At 36.6% G+C, this 15,926-nt stretch overlaps 1 protein-coding gene across 2 annotated transcripts in view; it reads left to right on the top strand.

The window, feature by feature from the left end:
* The window catches only part of MYO1B (myosin IB), a 134,084-nt gene that overhangs the window by 2,333 nt on the left and 115,825 nt on the right, over positions 1 to 15,926 (top strand). Inside the window, exon 1 of one of the 2 annotated variants that reach the window (XM_085321244.1) lies at positions 15,882 to 15,896. The exons of the other annotated variant lie outside the window; for it this stretch is intronic. The gene's annotated coding sequence lies outside the window, so the exon portion shown is untranslated. Of the gene's footprint in view, positions 1 to 15,881; positions 15,897 to 15,926 lie in introns of those variants that run through there. 2 annotated transcript variants of the gene reach the window in all.

Genomic DNA, 15,926 nt, shown 5'->3' with positions numbered 1-15,926 from the left:
TCAGATATACTTGTAATACAAGCACAGCTGATCCTGTTGGGATAGAGATGATGTGATTTTCTCCTAGTAAGTGAGACATTTAAATGGAGTCTCCTTTAAGGAATATATAGCACCAGAGAATACTGCAGATGTGAAGTGAATATTCTCACAGCTCATCCCAAGTAATGGTTCTTCAGTGATACACTGATGCACTAATTTATGTAACTTGCCATCAGATGACATAAATTCTTTGACAGCTCTTAACTACACTGAAGCAAATATTCTTGGGATAGGTTGTCGAATTGGAGCCAGCTGGTTAATCAGGTGTAACATGAGGTTTTGACATGATTTACTGCCTGCTGGTAGCTTGTACTGGGACTGTATTGTCCTTCTGTATGTACTGTATAATAGCTTTAAGCTGTCCTTGGACAAGGTCCTATTGTAAACAAGCTGTCCGGCTTATCTAGGATATCCTGTAATAATATATTAATAAAAACTGAAACTGAAATCACTGTAAAGAATCCTATTCCTACTATTTCAACTTCCCAAACTACTCTCACCTGTAAAGTATAGTATATGCTCTTGACTCTTGCTGTGCTGATACTTTATTGATGCCTGCTAGTTTTGTAGTACTTGTTTCAAAACTGATAAATCATCACATTCCAATTCTACTAGCTGGGTTTATGTAAATTCTTTCCTACTTGGATTTACACAATACAGAAATTACCACTGAAATAAAGCTTATTTTCAAGGGACCAAATAACTTCATTAGCACTTCTTTTATTTAACGTCCCTTAATACAGTCCTAGCTTACTCAGTCTATGGAGTGACTTGCGAGGTAGTGCTTATGTGCCTAAAGCACTAAAAAGTACTTTAAAAATGAGACAGCTTGTGTTTGGAATTAGTTTTCGGTGTGTTCATCATAGCCAGGAGTTAATAGGCTTTGCTATTGTATCTTGACCTTACATGAAGTATAATTTTTAGAAAGACATTCTAAAAGGCATCATCAGACATCGTTCATTGAGGGCAAAATCTAGTAGATTATCTAGCTTAGAGAGATGCAGAAAATGCAAGTTCTTGCAGAATTAGATGTCATTCCTTTAAACTGAGAGATGTACCCTGGCAGGTTTAGACATGCAGACTTTATTGAAGAAGATGCCAAAAGATGCATACTGAGACTCCTCTCAGAGAAATCACTGAATTTTATAGGCAGTAAATCAATATTCCTCAAAGCCTCTCAATATCAGTAACAGTCCGTGTTGGTAGTCATCAGTACCTACCAAGAGCAAAATCGGTCGAAGGCTTAAAGCTAGAGATGCTGCTTGAGATTGAGAGGTATCAATGCCTGTTGATAGAGTTTGATATCAATAGGCATCGATACCCATCAATAAGTATGGAAATCAACTCGCATTCATGTCTCTTGACATTGGGAGGTATCGATATCAATATTGGTTGATACCTACCAATAGAAAATTGGACAAGGCCAAAAGCTATTGATGCCTCTTCAGATTGAGATATATCAAAGTCTATCGATAGAGATTGTTATCTATAGATATCATTCCATACCAATATGTATGGAAATTGATAGTCATCAAGGCCTCTCGATATTGGGAATGGCCAATGTTGATGGTCACTGATGCATACTGAGAGCAAAAACAGTTCAAGAGCAAAAGCTTGAGATGCCATTTGAGATCGAGAGCTATTGCTGGTTATTGGCAGGGATGGTATCAATAGTTATTGATGACTATAGATTCCTATTGATAGCTATGGAAATTGATAGACATTGATAGGGATTGATCCCTATGCATGTCGATTGCTAGCAATACATATGGAAATCGATAGTTCTCAAGGCCTTTCAATATTGATAATAGTCAATGTTGATAGTCTTCATTGTCTATCAAGGGTAAATCAGTCCAAGACCAAAAGTTATGGATGCCTCTCTAGATCAAGAGATGTTGATGCCAGTTGCTGGGGGTCGATAGCTATCAATATCAGTCCCTATTGATAGGTATGGAAATCAATTGGCATTGTTGCCTCTTTGATATTGGGAGGTATCAATGTTGATATTGAACAATTCCTACAGATAGCAAAATCAGACCAAGACTGAAAGCTATAGATGCTTCTTGAGATCAAGACATATCAAATCCTATTGACAGGGATCATTATTGATAGATGGATAGGTATACTCCGTAGCAAAATGTATGGAAATCAATAGTCATCGAGGCCTCTCGATACTGAGACCGGTTAATGTTGATAGTCATTGATGCCTACTGAAAGCAAAATTGGTCCATGACTGATTGATGCTGCTCAAGATTGAAAGGTATCTAAACCTGTCAATATGTGATTGATATATGATATTGATGTATGATATATAGATCAATGCCCCTCAGTATCAGGAGGTATCAATGTTGATATCGTTCAATGCCAACCAATAGCAAAATAGACTAAGACCAAAAGCTATAGATGAGCCTTGAGATTGAGAAGTATCAATACCTATTGATAGTTATCAATAACTATAAATATTGATTGATATTGATAGGCAGAGGGTGAGACATTTGGGAGACAGTTACCCACAGGAAAGGTCCTTGTCTTTCTAACCTGTCTGCTTTTGCTGGAGGAGCTATGCTTCTGCTGGAGGGACTTTACTGTCTGCGAAGATTATTCCTAAAGGTTAAGCACAGTGATGTTTTGGAGAGGTTCTGGTTCATCCCTGTATTCTGATGGTCCAACCTTGAAGCTCTTGCAGAGTACAAATTCTAAGGAATATCAGTACCAAAATTTTAGCAGGATCTCAGAGGAATCCCCAGGCAGTTCTAGAGGAAACACATGATTCCGCAGATTGAACTCCCCTCCACTCATTTTGATTAAAAACAAGCTTGTGAAATCCTTCCATTTGTTAATTAATACACAATTTGAATGAAATCCAGACATTACAATCTTATTACGAATGTTCCTATAGATGGAATCCATACTTTAATTGATTAATTAATTAATTAATTAATTGGAGTGCAGCTGTTAAAGGCCATTAAAAAGTGACTTGAGGGCCTGAAAGTAAGCTTGGAATGAACTGTAAATTCATACAGCAGATCTCCGTGGTTTTCATCACAAGCATTTCCGATTTCTGCTTGGCACAGTTCTACTGAATGTCCTTATTTCAGATATTCTGATTACACTAATCTTTCATATACTTCTAAAAATTGGCTGCACAGCGAGTGATCAGATATTGATATAATCTAATAATTGAAGAGTGAATATTGGAAAACTTGAATGAGAAGAATGAATCCTTCAAATAGATGTATTTTCAGCATAACAATTGGTTTAAAACTTGTCATAAAAAAAAAGAAAAAAAAGATTAATGATTTTTGTTTTATGTTACAAAAGAAAGCCTGAAAACTTCTTGCTTGATTCCTAAATTATAAATATATGTTGTCTTTGTTCTGGAAAATTTTTGTCTCTGAATGACTCTAGTGGTTGTACTATTTAAAGGTTCAGTGCAGTTTGGAGAACTTTTTAGCAGCACTGAAGAGAGAAATACTGAGGGTGCAAATTTAGGTTTGAAATAGGGTTGCAAACAAACCTTTTGATATATAGAAGTATGAGTTCCTTGTTACATTTTTTTCTTGTTCTGAGTAATTTAAAGCTCTTATGATAAACTTAAAATGATTGATGGGAGGGGGTTTCTAGGCTTTGGTAACAAAAGTGAAATTTTTATGTCAAGAAAGCAAAGTTAGGCATCTGAGGCAATGTGTTCACTACCTTAAAAAAAGGTATGTTTTTGTAGTAGTTGATTCCAGTGAATTATTTCACTTTAAAACACCTTAGATAACTGAATTTAGTTACCTCATTTTAAGATCTCAGTGAAACAATGCACAGCTGCTTACTTCGACTAACAGCTTGAGCCAGAAATTATGTTTGTATGTGACTTAGGAGAAAAGGAAGAGATGTAATGTTGATATTGATCTCAAATGTTTATGCTGAGGTAAAAGCTATTTCTGACTCCTCTCTGCAAAGATGTTATGAAATAGCAGATAAGCTGCTGTGAAACAGTTTTTGATGATGAAGACAGTTGCAGAAGGAAGAGATTTCAGACTGTTTAAATCATACAGGCCTTGCAAATCCAGCAACTCATAGGTATTTTGGAGAACTTTGAGTAAGTCCACAAAGTGCTTTGTCGAGTAAGAATGAGTAATTTTGAGATGGTAGAGAGCAGGAGGCAACTGAAAATTTCAAAAAGCCTGAAAATGGTAACAACTGGCAATTTCTGGGGCCTTCTCTATAAATTACATATATTTGCAGTCTTCTGGTTACTTGCACTTGAAAGGAAATAGTCAAAAAAAATTGTGATGGAAAACACAATCCTTAAGTTTATAGAAATATTTTATTTTTAAGAAGTCCAGCTTTATTTCTTTTGATTCTTATGAATAGGACCAGTTTCAATGGCTGTAGAAGAACCTATTCGGTAAAAGGTGACTGCTTATAAGTGAGAAGGGCGGGGAGGAATATGATTTTGTAAATTAGTATGTGCCTTTTTTGTTCACTTGTATATTCTGTTTTTTAACAACTTGTTGAAAACGCAAGGTATAGAAATAATTCTTACAATATGACTATCTTTAACAACAATGAAGGCAATCATGTAACACTGCATGTAAGCGAGTGTCAATGGCTGTTGAGGAAAAAATAAGGACAAATTACCAGTTTTTAATATGTGAAACTGTCACCTTCCCACAACACATTTCTATTTATTTTTATTTCCTCTGCTCTTGTCTGTACTAGCTTATATGTGGGTTTCACAACATATTTCTAACAAGGTAAAGCTGTATGTTTTCTCACTGATATAAAAGGTGACGAACTATGGCCTTCAGAATGCTGTTTACTACCTCAAATGTGATAGTCATGATAGCCATGTCTTGCAAAACATTTTGCCCAAACTTGTCTCTAAATTTTTCATTGACATAGTTCAAATTTAGCATTTGTCGTTTGTTTTCCTCTGTAAGCCAATGAGACTCAGGAGGGAGTCATGGCATAAGCTTAAGGCTTATCATATAATACATATTTAAACTGCATGCCTTTTGTATCCAGTAAAAGCATCAGGGAGTAATGAAAGCATTTTAATGGATTTCTATGTTCGTGATTCACAGTGGAACCATGAATCATTACAGATAGTCTGAAAATTGAGTAATCATGCTAAATAGTGGTAGTCTATATGATTAAGCATATTTTTTCTCTGTATATGAAAAATTACTTGGTTAACATGAAAGAAAATGGAACTAATCAATTAAGGATGAATGGTATTATCATTTTCCCCACTATATTTCTGTACTGGAGAAGATAAATGATAATGCTATTCAGAATCAGTTTGGCAAATACTGAATTAGGTCCAAAGACCAAATCTATGTTTCCCAAGCCAGTGTGCTTTCTTTCTTTTTTTCTGAAACACTGAAGCCATTCTACAATGTGATTTTACAATGCATACAAGTTGCTTATGAGTCCTCTTTTCACATTTATTCCTAATTTAGTATTAGTGATAAGTGGTGTTTTCCTATAAATACATTCAATAATAAGTATCACAGTAAGGCAAGCATTTATTTATTAGAAGTTAAGGCAAAAAGACAGGTTAGATCATGTGGGAGATCTCTTAGTCTGTAGAACAATTACTCAACAAAGCCATGCTACTTAGCACATTGAAATAAATTAGATTGTAAAAAACTGCTGGGTGTACAATAGTGGGCTGTCTTGCCCATGAGCTGTTCTAGGTGACTACACAGTTTTTGATCTCTAGATTATGCAGCTAAAACTAAGAGCAGAGTTCAGTCTGCAGGCAGAACTTGGAAGTGTTTCAGTAAAGCAATTTAGAATATCCTTAGTCTGAAATAACATAATTCAATACTTCCATTAATTCTTTTAACAAACTTAACATATTGACCTGACTTAGGATCCCTGTAAGATTTGTCTAAGGAGGAATTGTGGGAAGCTTCTCCTACCATTGATCTTTCTCCATTGAGGAGTTCAGGAATCATGTTATAGGCTGGATAAAGATGGTTTCTCATATCACATGTCTTGTATATATTGCCTGTGTCTTATCCACATAGAGTTACATAACATGATTGTAAAAATGCTGTAGTCTGAGTTATCCCAAGTCTTCCACCAAATTAACAAAACGTAAGCTTTGAAAATTTGTGATTCCTCTAACTTTCTGGCCACAAGTTCATTGAAGCATTGTCAGGGCAGCAATGTTCTCTAATTCAGAACATATGACTAGAAAGCTACTATTTAATAATGCTGACTAATACAGAATTCGTAGGTGATATGTCAGCATATGGATCATTGCCATCCCTGACAAAAACCGTGCTTATGACTTGTAGCTCACTTCTTTTCTTTCAGTGCTGAGAGGCCTAATGTCTCCCTTTCTAATAAGGCTCCTTTTCTTTGTGCCAGCACTGGCAATCAGCCTTAATCAGGCTAAGTTTCATACTTTTCCTTGAAGGTCCTCTACAATGCTAGAAGGAGACATAAAGAGTATTCAGTACAGATGGAAATCAGATGTGGTGCTCCATGCAACAGACAGTTGGGTTATTAACTCATTAAAAAAATGTTTCTTCAAAATAGCAGAATGAACAGACATGTCTAAACTATTAGAAACTGATCAGGCTGAAAAGAAACTCACATTTTCTTGTAAAGTGATAATTGTTTCCTACAGAGGCCATATGGAGCTTGACAGGAATTGCTGAAATGGTGTTAGACATGAGCTCTTCTTAACTGATCATGAAATTGGTTAATGACTTCTCCTCCATGCTGAAGATAGCAGCTACAGTGAAGCACACATAGCTGATGATGCTATGAATGCTTTACCTGTGGTTGTAACCGCTCATCTGAGCGATGACATAAAAATGTCTCACAATTCTCTAGCGCAAAATGCAGTAGATGCCTGTGGGCAGGGCTTAGCCAATGACTTTCAATTCTTAGTAAAACATCATGAGACTTGCAAAAGATGCATGGCTTGCAGAATTTAAGAGCTGTAGAAATACAAGATTTAATATGCAATATTACTATGAATTTACTGTTTTAGGGCATGAGGAGAATTTTGTTTAATTACTACTATGCATAATCTTTTCAATTTCCCTGATCTACTTTCAAAACTAGAAAATGCTATTCCCCTCCCCCCGCCCCGATCATTCAAGACATTTTGATTGTTAAAACAGATTTTGTATAATTTCTTAGCCTGGCAATGTCCCCTCTGAGTATCTGCTTTAATTATATTGAAACAAGTTGTGATTTAACTGGCTTAAAATTTTAAAGCCTGGAAGCCAGTAGCAACGTTCTTGGCTGCTGTCTCACTCTAGTCCTGACAAAGCAGAAAACGCCTTGGGCTATTCACTTCCAATTTTGTTGGGTGTCAAACCTTAAAACAAGAGATACAGAATCCAGTGTTAGGTCTGAGTTACTGCTGGCTTACAGACCCAGTTATCCGTACATGTCCCTTCCCCTCACCAAAAATAGTGTATGGAAGTTCCAGATTAAAAAAAACCAAAACAAAACAACAAAAAAAACCCTGCTTGTATTAGCAATGAGAACAGAAGAGGTCTGAGTAGGCCCTGTACAAAAATGTTACTGTGGTGAGTATTACACCTTGCAACTACTGTTTCCAGCTGTAGCTGGATCTTTTATTATAATTCTTGTCTTTATAGTTACATTATACAGGGTAACTTATTTTGTTTACTCAGGAAATACATATGTTTGGCATCCTGTGGAGCTGGAATAGGTAATATACCCTCTTTGAGAGGAAGAGTACACTGCAGAAAGTGAATATTATTTATTCTAGCTCTGTAAGAAGACAGTATTTGACACATCTCTTGTACAAATAAGTTACTATTGGTTACTGTTATTTTGAAATAGTCTATAGCCACCTGGTTAGCCAAGAAAGGGGGGGGGGAAAGGTGGATGTGCAGCTGAAAATTCCTTAATGCAGGAAATGAAGGGACAAGAGCAGACAGGCAGAATTCCTCTTCCTTTCTCTCTCTCCTCCTCTCTCTGTCTTCCTCTCTCTCTCTCCTATCTGTCTCTCTTCGTATCTCTGTCTTCCCTTTTCCCTTTTTCTTTAGCATGCCTTTAGTTTATTCTTGAACAGTAGTGCCAAATGAAACTACACTGAACTACAATGAACTACACTGTTGGCAATATCAAAAGTTATTCAAAGGTAGTATAGAGGCTTCCATCCATAGGCCAGTGACTGTAACTGTTAAGTGTTATCGCAAGTTTAAAAGGTCAGCTGACGTCTAGTAGCAGACTGTGCATTTCTCTTTTCCTCTCTCATTCTACTTACATTTCTGTGGATCCTTTAGGAAATGATAATTTGAGGAGTCCGGTTTCCTCAGCTGTGTCAAAATCTCCAGCTGATGAGGACAGGCAAGCATGTTTAACTGATACTTGGGTGTTCTTGTGTTTGGATTTCAATGCAAAGCTGACTTTCACCCTCTGAAGCAGTGGTGGCATCCCACTCTGGCCGTGATCTCTGGACTTCAAGAAGCTTGACATGCTGTGTGCTTTTTCTGAAGGACTGAGACAAAATTATTCCAAACAAAATTCCTGTGAAACAGGCATGTCCTTTGAGATACCCATGTAACATGCGAAGAAAGGCAATCACATTGACAATGGCACTTTCATCACATCATAGCATTTTTGCAACAGAATATTGCAGCTGTAGACTACTGGAATAATCAAAAAGTAACAAACTAATCAAAGAATGAAATGAATGTGTTTTATTTTAGCTGTCTGATCTGATTGGAGTATATAAATTTACCTCATAAGAAGTGAATAGTTCTTCAGTACTCTTCTGAAAGGTTTGTGTTTAAAACTGATATGATACTTAGTTTCTATTTTTAAATACGGCTTTTAATTTGAAATTCTCCACTCCCAACATATAAAAGGAATAGCCAAAACCATAGCTACTATTAGCACAACCATTTCTGTTTGTATTTTTACTTTTGGCATTAAGATTCAGCATTTTTTCCTAGCTTTTAGTTGCAAGAACCAAAACCACAAAATAAAAGCCTTCTAGAGTAAGGATGTGCTTTCCTGTTTTCCTGTAAGATTCCAGGACAGTTTGCTTTAGTTGCTGGGTTTACAAGGACAGCCCAATAGTTAGGAAAGGCAGCTGAAGCAAAATTGCATCAAATCCTGAACATTTTGCTATCTAAAGTCCAGACCTCAAGTTCAGCCAACTCACTAAGGATAAGCTCATCCCTTTTGGCCAGACGAATGCTTAACAAATAAAATCTAGCTGTTCAAAAGGCTGAGGACATGATAAACTCAGATCTTTAGCTGTATCACAATCTGTATTAAGTTGTTCATTAACACTGATAACCTTTAAAAGACATTGTTCCTTAGGTCTACTACACTGTCAGGTGAAAAACAGCAGAGTAATGAGGATTGATATCTTATCGTCTGTTCCAGAAAGGGCGCATTTGCCTTGTGAGCTTTGAGATCTTAAAATGGCAATAGCTTGTTAGTGTTTGTGTGAAATACACAGAATTCTTTGCAGTGCTCATTCATTTGTCTGAGCCTGAGTCTGCTGGCATTTCTCACATGGAGAACATTATCTGTTCTTTAAACAAGAAAATGTAAATTAATGTCTTTTATAGGATATCCTTATTCAGCAGATTTCTTGCAGACTTAGTTCTATATGTAGGCAGAGGCAGTTTCTGGACTCAAGGCACTCATTTTTCTTCCTACAGTGAAAATCATTCATTATAGCCTACGTAGTTTTACTTGAAGTCTATCAGTTTTGTTTACAGTAAAGAATCCAGCCTTCTGGAAACTTTTCTATCTTTTCTGGAATGCTATCTGGACGATAGTCACCAACCCCAATTCTTGCACCACGGTACCTTGGCAAATGCATTTTATTTTAGATTTGAAGTCTTTTCGTCAAATCACGGAAACTTTGAAGCCATGAGTGTTCCTTTCAGGGTCCTAAATCAGATGTGGTTCAGGCCCTCACTACCTACTTTTCCACTGATTTTTCACATGGTTTGTTCTCCCATGTCTTTAACAACATGGTCATTTTTTTGGCCTTGGCAACATATCATTGACTTTGACAGCATGCTTTGTATGATGCTAAGCCATTAGACAGAGCAGTTCCCCATAAAGTTTAGTACAGTAGCCCTAATCATGCATTGTACTGAGAAAAATATTTCTCTTGCTGCCCCTGCTTAACTGCTTTGTGTAAGAGGTAATACAGCAAATAACTGACCAGTCTGCACTTTTCTCATTCTTTCTGTGGAGGCCTAAGGAGCAAATGAGATGGGAAGGGAAGTTGGACACCCTTTTTCCTCACCTGCTCATCGGCATCTCTAAAATGCATGGTAAGAGCAATCTTTATGCTCTGCTAAGTACAAGGAGTAGAAGTTTCACTGGCTGCTGGGATGGGTGATGTGCTGGAGGAAAGGTTCCTTTATCTCTTCCTCTCAGGACCCTTTTTATCATCAAATTTTAAGATACTGAGCATAATTTTGCCCTTAAGCAGGTACTTAAGAGTTCACAGACAAATTATATAGATAAAACAGAAGTTTTCTTGCTATTTTCTCACTTTCTTGGTTGTACTCTGTTAAAGACAATCATCACAGAAACTATAGGATCATGTGTGAAGCCTTTGTAATTGCATGTCATATTAAAGCAGTAAATCAGTTTCTTTCATGAATGTGCTTATTCTGTGTAGAAGCTGTTGAGTAATTTAGTCCAAAGTCAACTGAACATCTTTAGTTACTTCAGATATAGCATGTCCTAGAGATGGTTTCAATTAGTATTTGTTCAGGGCTGTCTAAATCAAGTAGCCAGTCTGCATGTTCAGTAAGTGTCAGTTAGAAATATCTCTAATTATGTATGTGAAAAGTAACTTTTAGAACTGTTGTGGTCTGATAGATAATAACATCCCCTGAAACAGCAAAACCATTGGATCTGGATTCTGCAGATCTTCCCAGTTTGGCATAGTGCTTTAATTTATATCCTTTCCTTTTTACCTAATGTTGGGAGTGAGCATGATACCCACTGCTATGGAACATTAAGCACAACTCTCTGTCTGTTTGAGGGACAGAAATAGTGATCTTTGTTAAGTAGCTGTCACAGATTTTATAATGTGTATTTTCAATGTTCCAACCTCAGTTCTTCTGCTTCAGGGAAGCACATGCTTAGGAATAGTATTTAAACATAAACAAGATTTATGCACATCACTGAATTGTAAGCTGGTTGTAGTCTTTCAAACAGTTGTAGGGCTTTTTTAGTTAAACCAGTATTGGAGATTAGGATGATTCATTACTCACCAAAATAATCCTGTGTTCCTTAATGGGTGAATATAGAATAACAAATGGGTGCTTTGTAGATATTTTGTGGACAATGCAGACTATTACCATCTATTGATGAGAACTATGAAAGCTAGTGGTTGGTAATATCATTTGAACAATTATATAGAACAATTTGTAAATATTTTAAAACCCATAAATACATAGAATTTGATTATAATATTTACATTTTCATTTCTATAAAGATGACTCTATATTATACAGCATAATAATTAACTCATAAATGATCAGTGAATGCTGTAAGTTATGATTTAAGTTATACTTTGACAAGAAGATTAGTGATTTATCTGTCAACGCTTAGTGAAGCATGTTCTTGGATTTAATCGGGTGGTGGAATAGCTTTAGTAATTGAATTGAAGGTGTGTTAATAAGGCAACATAGAGGAAAGTTGCATTGATGTGCTTGCTTTGTTTCTGTTTGGGTAAAGGTACCAGTTTGGCTGAGACATCAGTTGCATCACTGTAGCCTTGCTTATTCTGGCAGAATTGCATTTGGTTCCTGCTGGTGCAGATGAGATTAGATTCAAGATCTTTGCTTCAGGGAGGTTGCCAATGGCATCTCTTACAAGCATTGCATTCACTTACGATGGCAAGCAGGAACACAGCATATACATATGTTATTAATTTGCCTCTTATTGGCCAAAGTCTGCACTCCTAAAGAGTTCATCATGTTGTAATAAAGCTGGAGAACAAAGAAATTGCTACTTCCCTCCATATAAAAACATATGTAATCTCCAGTGAGTAGTTAACATTTGGGGAACATAGGAAGAACCCTGATGCTGGCAACATCTGTCTAGCATGTGGAGTCACATCCATCATAGCTGGGTTACCTTCCACAGACTTTTCTTACAATTAAGTTGCAAGAAAAAAAATGCCCTTATGTGCCCCAAGTAAGTTATCCTTTTTCTTTAGCTTTAGCTAGCAGGAGAGGAAGGCTCTCAGACTTACAAAATGATTAAGGTAGAACTTCCAGAAACATTTTGTTACTGACTTCTTTAGCCATCTATTTTTTCCATGCTGCATTTCTTTTTGTTATTTATATGGTTCCTATTGTTGCTACCATTCACAGAATGGTAAATAGCCAGCAAAGGGTTTGGTAGAATACTCCATCTGTCTGTGCTTTTGCTTGGAGTCAGAAATCCGCAGCCTAAGATTTAAATAGTCAGTTCCTATTTAAACTTTTCTCTAAGAGAATCATACAGGTGAGAGAATCATACATAATTAGAAAGCAATGTATATTCATTGTGATGAAAAAAATAGGAAGAGAAATTTTACTCTAAAAACAAATTTATATGTAACTACAGTTCCATCTGAATTATACCTGTGTTAGGTAGGTAGTCTTGTTTGCAAGAACAGTCCTGGTCAAATATCCATAATCCAAGAAAATACATAGCTTTTAACCAGAGTTCTCAAGAACAGATGATCCTACATGGCACAGAGGCATTTCACTGTTATGTTGCTATGCAAGTGAGAAGGAGAATCCCCTCAAACAACCATTAAATGTGATTAGAAATCTCATTAAAGTGCAGCTCCATCATGAACATGTCATGTGTCCTGCTTAGGAATCCACAAAAATGTATACAATACTATAGCAGAGTTCTATTAAGAATATATAGAACAGGAAAAGAAGATCCATAATTACTCTGCCACAAATCTTTTCAGGAGGTATTTCACTGTATGCACAAAGATTGGAGTGCAACTGCAACTATTTTACCAGTGGTGTCTGCCTTTTGGTACACAAAGAAACAATTCTCCTTAATGCTTTGTGGTATTAAAGTGAAGATTTTTCCCCTTACCACTTAAATCTTAACACCTACCATGTCAGTTTTTGAATCTCGCAAGGCACTTGGCCTTTCCCTCCCAAAATTAGGCTTTTAAGGAGTCACTTGAGGGCTTTATGAGCTGCATTAATGTAAATTCCTCACTTTCCAATTTTTCAGTCACAAAACTGGAATTCTCCGGACCACCAGCAGCTTCTTGTTTAAAATTATTTACTCTGTGTGCAGAAAAAGCTCAAACCTGTGGCCATTTTCTATGACAATGAAGCCAGAGACTCTTATCATTAAATCTCTGTGCTCAGTCTTTGATGAAGATTGCCTGTATTTGTCATATGAATGCTGTTTTTTGCATGAACTAGAAAAGTATTAAAACTACTGTAGGGTATATTTCTATAATCTTCTAGTACGCACTCTATCCCACTGATTTAGAACATAGGTATAATTGCAACGTTTCATGAGTATGTAGAATTTTCTCATTGACTACAGAAAAAAAATGGATAAACCTGGTCTTGCAGTTAAGTATGAGATTAGAAGCATGGATATCTAAATTGTGTTTTCAGCTCTGTCAAGGACTTGCTATGGTATTTGGGATGAGTTACTCTTGGTGATTCAATTTTCCCATTTATGAATGGGAATAATGTGGTTTACATATTTGTTTTCTGTCTCCATATAAGATAATTTTATATCCAAGCAAATACGACGTGACAATCAGTAACTATTCTTGGCCTCAGAAAGACAGACTAAGAAGAACTACAAAACCATCATGGAGCCCCTTTCACCTGTGCTCTCCAAAACTGCTATTATCAAATAGCAAATATCAAATTGTCAAATGGAACCTCAGCTTTTATCCCCTTTTAGAATGACACATGCATTCTAAAGAGAAAGCATATTGAATGATTTAGTGTAGTTAGGAATTCCCCTTACATATCTTCCAGGTGATTCTTAGCATTCAAAAGAGACCTAAATGTGTATTGAGTATAGATTATGTCTGATGTCTTATATGGTCGAGGATGAACAATTTGGCCTTAAAAATGAGCCCTTTCCCATGTTTCCGAAAGAAAAGAACTCCCAGTCTCTTACTGATATATCGGATGCCCCATGACCTGACATGTCTTTTAGTTTATTTTTAGATTTTTTTTCATTTACTTCAAGTTATATTAGCAATTATGTGTTAGTAATTATGGTAGTCCAGTAGATGTAGTAAAAAATAAAAATAAATCTAAGCTTGAATTGTGATACCCTTTATATTGCGCTAATTTGCTTTAGGGAAAGAAAACACATTTCAGGATCTATGTTTCTTATTAAGGCGGGATAAAGCAAAGTGTATAAGATGGAGTGACAGACTGCTAATTCACATATTATGAAGAATGAGAATGCAAAATCACCCCAGAGTAAATATGGATAATGAGATGTCTTATTTCACATTGATCTGAATCAAGGAGAGATGGAGTGGAGGCTAGTATGGTTACAAATTTGAAAAATTGTGTGTGTGACTATAATCTCTTTATATAAGCAGAAGAACTACCAAGGAATCTTATCTGTGGCTGAAAATATATTATTTACTTCGAAATAAGTGGGAAAGTATTTTAACATGAACAGACTCTTAAAAAACTTACACATTTTATATTTACTCTGTGGTTCTGATTACACTGCATCCATATCTGGTCATGTAAGCTGGATTTCTACTACATACTTCAGAGTTTTGGTTGTGTGCTTACAGTTCCTGTACTCTTCATTCCTGTCTATCAAAAACAGAATTAATATATAATTGAAATGAAGCTTATTGCTATTTCAAAGCAACCCATCTAGGAAACAGTTCAGCAGTTCAGTTTATCTGAATTGTCTTTTCAGTTGTCTGAGAAGGAAGTATAGGCATAAATACAGCATATAGGCATAAATAGAAAAAGCTAAATTTACCTTTTAGTTTCTCTTTTGTATCTATGTAATACTGAAACCTTACTATTAGAATACTTAGTCAGAAAGGTAAAATGTTCAATTTTTTCTGTGTTTTTTTTTTATAGTAATTCATTTTATATGTCATTTGGGTAGGTACTGGTATGACAGTCTGCTTGTATCATGAAAGAATGACAAAACAGTAATATTCATTAGGAAAAAGCACATGCAGTGAAACTGTTCACGTGGAGTATTTTGTCAGGAAGTGTGAGTGAAAAATACAGACCTAAATACTCCTGTCTCACCTGGGAATTGGGGAAATTTTATGAAGGCAGAGAGAAATGCCTGCCTCGCTTCCCCCAGACCCCGTGTCAGACAGGGAATGGCAGCGACAGTGTCACAGTTTCGTAGTCACATTATTTGCTTTTCTCCACCGTGGGGTAGTGACCCTACTTTGTTGGTGGCTACAGATGTATCTGTGGCAGAATTGTGCAGTTACCTCATGCCAAAGCTTGGTGAAAATACTTTTGGGTGCTTGCATTGAAAATGCTGTCATGTTTTGAGGAGGTGCTGAGAACATTATTGCAGAAATGTAGTCAGGGATGCTCAATTTCATGCTAAAATGGGTCAATTTCTATTTTTGTTTAGTTTTCAAAAGCTAAAGGTGAACTATACCGATGAAAAAGCAGAAAATAACTACTGGCTTACAGCTGGAGAAATTTAGGTGCTTACAGGTGGAGCCCTGGGAGCTCCCACAGCACAGGCAAGTGAACCAATCCCCTCCTTTGCGAAACGGCGAGGAAATGGAGCGTGGGGAATCCTGACTGGCCCCGGCCCCGGCCCCGGCCCCGGCCCGGCGCCCTTGCTGGCAGTGGGCAGGGGTTTCAGGAGAGCTGGTAAAGCGGCCAGTGGGGCTCGGAGCGCCC

This window comes from Rhea americana, unplaced genomic scaffold (genome assembly GCF_003343005.1).
Source record: "Rhea americana isolate MKP2758 unplaced genomic scaffold, rheAme1 scaffold_12, whole genome shotgun sequence".
NCBI lineage: Eukaryota > Metazoa > Chordata > Aves > Rheiformes > Rheidae > Rhea > Rhea americana.
Note: the sequence above shows the minus strand (reverse complement) of the source record. Positions and strands in the feature narration are given on the sequence as shown.